Below are 5,304 nucleotides of genomic sequence, written 5' to 3'. Positions count from 1 at the left end.
ATACTGTGTTCATCCAGCTCTACACCTTGTTATCTCAGATTCTCCAGCATCTGCAGTTCCTGCTATCTCTAACTTGTGTAACCTCTCCTTGTAATTTAATCTTTGGTGTTCAGATATTGTTCTGCTAATTCAATTCTGCACATCCTCAGTATATCCTTTCAAAGGTATGCTGTCCAGAACTGCTTACAGTACTCCAGATGCAGTCTATCCAGGCTTTGTACAGATAATGTATGACCTCTACCACCTTGTGACCTCCCAGTATATCATAACCATTCTTATTATTATTTATTTTTTCCTAAGCTTGTTCATGAAATTTTAATAATCAATGTACATTTGGATCACAAATCTCTTTGGATCTCCATTGTTCTCCTTTAGAAAGTGTTCTGTTGAATCATTTCTCAGTCCAAATATGATGACACCACATTTATGAATATTGACATCCATTTGCCACAGTTTTGCCCATTTAGTAAATCTATGGATGGCTCTTTATAATTTTATGCTTTCGTTGACATTGCCTATGATGCCACCAATTTTATGTCATTGGCAAATTTGGATTTTTTTTTGACTCTCCTTGACCTTTGACTCTCACTAACAATTTTTTCTATGATGGACTTTGTCAAATATCTTCTGGAAATCCTGTTAAGTAAAAACATTGAGGGTGGCACAGTGGCTAGCATTGCTGCCTCACAGCATCAGGGACCTGGGTTCAATTCTTCCCGTGTCTGCGTAGGTTTCTATTGGCTGCTCCAGTTTCCTCCCACAGTCCAAAAAGTGTGCAGCTTAGGTGGATTGGCCATGCTAAATTGCCCCATGTTATCCAACTAGCGATTACTGGGAAACGGTTGGGATCTGGGGACAATACTCTTTGAAGGGTCAGTGAAGATTTGATGGGCCAAATGGCCTCTTTCTGTAGTGATTCTATCAATACACATTCTTCTGTCCTTTGCCTTTCCTACCTTGACAAAATATTCAGTCAGGTTCCTCAACCATGACTCACCCTTGATAATTCTAAACAGGATCTCCTTAAGCAACAGAAAACTCTCAATGTTCAGGCCTGCTATCCTTAATATATTTCCAGAGAATTATATTTCCCTAGGTTTCCTCTCTCATCATTCTTGAATAGCATTGTGGAATTAGGATCAGCTATTTTTTAATTGCCACAATCATCACCTAAACTAGGCATTAGGCCCTTACGCTTGTGCTGAAGACCTTATGCATGCTTGTAGGTGAACTGTTCAGGGTAGAGCAAGCCTCAAGGTGACAACATGTGCCTGATTGGTAGCTACCAGAGAAAAGTTAAGCAAACATACTTATTTATAATTTGGGGTAAATCAAAAATGGTAGAAATTCTCCTCACATATCAAGGCATCTACTAGATGCAGTCATGCTCCATTTTCTTGTTCTCCTCTCTCCCTTCTTGGCACTTATCTGAAATTTCATATTCAGAGATGGCTGAGCTGCCCTGTGGAGGCACAACATATACCAACAGTTTGTCCAATATTATTCAAATGATGCTTCACAGCCAACTTCACAATGGCCTTGGGCCTCCTAGTTGATGTCTGCAATTCTTGGCTGAAAATAAGTTCTGGCAAATTTTTGCTCATGTAAGGCTCAGGTTTGGCGTGGTTCCATGGATGGATTTTGTCATTTTTATACATCAGTATGTTAACCTTTTATCAACAAATATTAGCAGACTAACTAGTTAGATTGGACACAAGATAGCCAAGTATGAACAAGTATTAACCAGCAACACTATCAACTTACATTTTCATATATACAGCCAATGACTCTTGGAACATAGGAAACACTGTAGCTAATTTACGCACAGCACTTTCCACAAATAGCAAGGTGATAATGTCCAGTTAATCTGTTTTTATGATGTTTATTAAGGGCTAAATATGGATCTGAACACAGGGATTCCTAAATGTTGTTTTGAAATAGTGCCACTGGGATCTTTTACATATATTCAAACAGGCAGATAAGGCCTTGATTTAATGTTGCGTCTGAAATGCATTACCCTTGACAGTGTAGCACTTCCCTTTGCACTCCTATAGAGCATTGGTCTTCATTTCTACGGTCAAGGAACGGGGCTTGAACCATGAATCTTGTGATCCAGAGGCAGGTCAAGCCACAAATCAAACATCCGGCCACATGCACTTCCACAAGGGACATGGTCTAACAATCAGAAGCAAGTGAACCTTCTCTTTCTCCTAAGGAACTGAGGCCAATTAAAACAGCATTACCTCCGCCACAGGTAAAATTCATTGAATCAGCAGACACCAGGGAGAATTGCTTCTTGAAGTTGTTGTCCATATTTCTGGAGTCTGCAGAATCTGCCTAATTTACATTGCATGACAAATTCCACAGCTCTCAAATAACAGAGGAGCATTCATATATCTCTACTCTTGGGGCAGTCCATTTGGTTAAGAAGCTGGAATACATAATTTAAATGAATGTCTTTCATAGCGGTTGTTAACATCCATAACAGTGAGAGCGGCCTGCACTGTCAATAGGCGTGAGGCCAGGTCACCATCAGGCAGTGAAGCTTTTATATTCTATCAGCTCTTTAGGATTGATCTCAGCACCTCAGGGTGTGACCGGTCCACTCTACACTGCGCTGGCTGTGGTAGTACAACAGAGTGAGTGAAAATTCACGGAATCGTCCAGCTCATTCCCTGTGTTAAATGATTGCATTTGGACATGATTGTCTTTCTTTCTACGAAGATGCTTGCTTGATGCTGAAAAGTTGAATAGAAGATTTGACGCTGCTGTTAACATGCATGGTAACCTCATTAGCTTTGGGAATTCAGTGATAGTGTATGGATTCTCCTGCAGGGCAGATCCCTGGTGTGGCAGCTGTGGTTCAGTTGTCAGCATTCAGTCCTCCGAGCCAAAAGGTTCAAGTCCCCTCCTGAACCGGAGATTGAGAACCTAGACTAACAACCTGGTGCAGTGTTGATGGAGCGACCTGAGGCCTCATTGTCCTGATCAGGTAGATTTAAAGGTCCCATTGACACAATTTCAAGGGAATGGGCCCCAGTGTCCTGGTCAATGTTTATCCCTTAAACAGCATCACCAAAACAGATTATCAAATTAGATGCTCTTTCTCCTACTTTACAACATGATTAATCTCCAAGAGGTTTTCATTGGCCCTAATGCACTTTGCGATGTCCAGTGGTTATGAAAGGCGCTATATAAATGCGAGACTTTTTTTTCAGATTGGGGAACATCTGTTTCCCACTTATGGTGAATGTTACTTATTTACTACGTAAGCACAAGATCACCCAGCTCTGCCTGCTTTTCTCTTTATTTGGCACAATGCAGATTCTGGATTTCCCCCGTACAATATAAATGACATCACAGTGACAGCATTTCTCATGGCATTTCTGCTTTTTGTCTGCCCCACCTAACCCACTGAGAAATACCCTATCTCACAAATCAGTAAAAGGTCTCCAAATAAGTGTGTTATCATGCAGCACTTGTGATCTTAATAGGATTAGATGTGCATTCCTACAGTAATGTTAATTTATTCAGGAAATTTATTTCAAGTTAAGGATAGTGTTTTCATATTTCAAATGAATATTCAACCGTTACACTGAGTTGTTGAGCTGTATATTAAATATAAGTAACATAAAGGTTAGGATACTCAAGGCATTAAGAATTCCATTGTAACCTGAAAAGATGAATTATAAACAAGCTCTTACTACTGACATTTCTTATCCTACCTACAGTGTTATTGTTGCATGTGTTTCAAACACTCAGGAACTGTGCCATTAGCTCAACAGGTTTAGACTGGGAACAATGTGGAATATGGAGCCCATTATAATTGCTTTATAACAACGGGAAGAGGTTATGTAAAAGCACAAGGTGGTGAAAGCTGTACTTAGCCTGTTTATGTTAAAACATACACTTCACTCAACACAAGTGGTCATCGTAACCGAATGAACGCACAAAGCTGAAACTCTAGCTTTTATCGCAAACAGAAATTGTAACAACTAAAGAAAGTGAATGGAAGGCATAGATTGTCTGCACTTGTCCCCTGGAGCTATCCTGAGGCCGAAGGTCGTGAATAAGCTTTGGCTCTATCAGCAATTGAAATAATCACTTTTGGATCACAGTATGTTTTCCGGTTCTCTGTGTGATTCTTTGCAATAGTTTCATCAGACTCTGTGGGCTGTATCTTTTCTTTTCTCTGGTTAAGTTGCAACTCAACTCAGTTACATCGAGTTTTTTGAAGTGAGGCCTAGTGAGATTTCTTAATTTATCTCACCAGTTTCACATTATTATATGCTTATCCTGGCCCTATGACTGGTTCTGGCCTCATCTAACTATGCACCATTCCTAGAATGATGCCCCTCTCAGTGGATATCCTGAATGACCAGCAGCCCTTCTGCCCGTACTTTCTTTAAATGCCTACTGTGCACCCAGGCAAGCTCTGGCATGCCCTGTGCTACTTTTTTGGATAAAATTGAATGAGAATAAGCAAATGTGAGAAATATTTTTCTGAGAAGAGAATTTTGCTAAGTTGCCGGTAGACCCCATCATTTTCCATATAAATTCGTTGGCATTAAAACATTGGATTCACAATGTTATATCTGGTATGCTTTTTATCAGTTTATTTTTTGGCTTATCCCAAAAGTTAGCAATCTAAATCAGGAACAAAAACAAAGTTGCTGGAAAAGCTCAGCAGGTCTGGCAACATCTGTGAAGGAAAAAACAGAGTTAACGTTTTGGGTCCGATGACCCCTCCTCAGAACAGAACTGAGGAAGGGTCACCGGACCCGAAACGTTAACCCTGTTTTTACCTTCACAGAAGCTGCCAGATCTGCTGATCTTTTCCAGCAACTTTGTTTTTGTTTCTGATTTACAGCATCCACAGTTCTTTTAGTTTTTATTTAGCAATCTAAATGTTGGTCTTTATCGTTTTGCCCAAGTGTAACATTGGGTTTGCAATGGTAGTCACAGCAGAAGTGTCAGTGTTCGCTGTCATTACTCCAGTGAAGCTGATTGCAACTTTGGCTGTAATAGCAATAACAGAGCAACCCAGATTCCCAGAGGATTTGTGCTGTTGAGGTTTCCTCAGAATGCAATCAGTGGGAAATCAATGAACTGCCAAGAACTTACACTTCGACACTCTTTCAACCCCCTCTCCATAAGATTTAGGAGCAGAAGTAGGCCATTCAGCCCATTGTTTCTGCTCTGCCATTCAATAAGATCACGGCTGATCTGATAATCCTCAACGCCACTTTCCTGCCTTTTTGCCATAACCCTTAGTTCCCTTACTAATTAAAAATCTGCCTATCT

This window comes from Rhincodon typus, chromosome 23 (assembly GCF_021869965.1).
Source record: "Rhincodon typus isolate 14 chromosome 23, sRhiTyp1.1, whole genome shotgun sequence".
In the NCBI taxonomy this organism is placed as follows: Eukaryota; Metazoa; Chordata; class Chondrichthyes; order Orectolobiformes; family Rhincodontidae; genus Rhincodon; species Rhincodon typus.
This window is presented reverse-complemented; position numbering follows the sequence as displayed.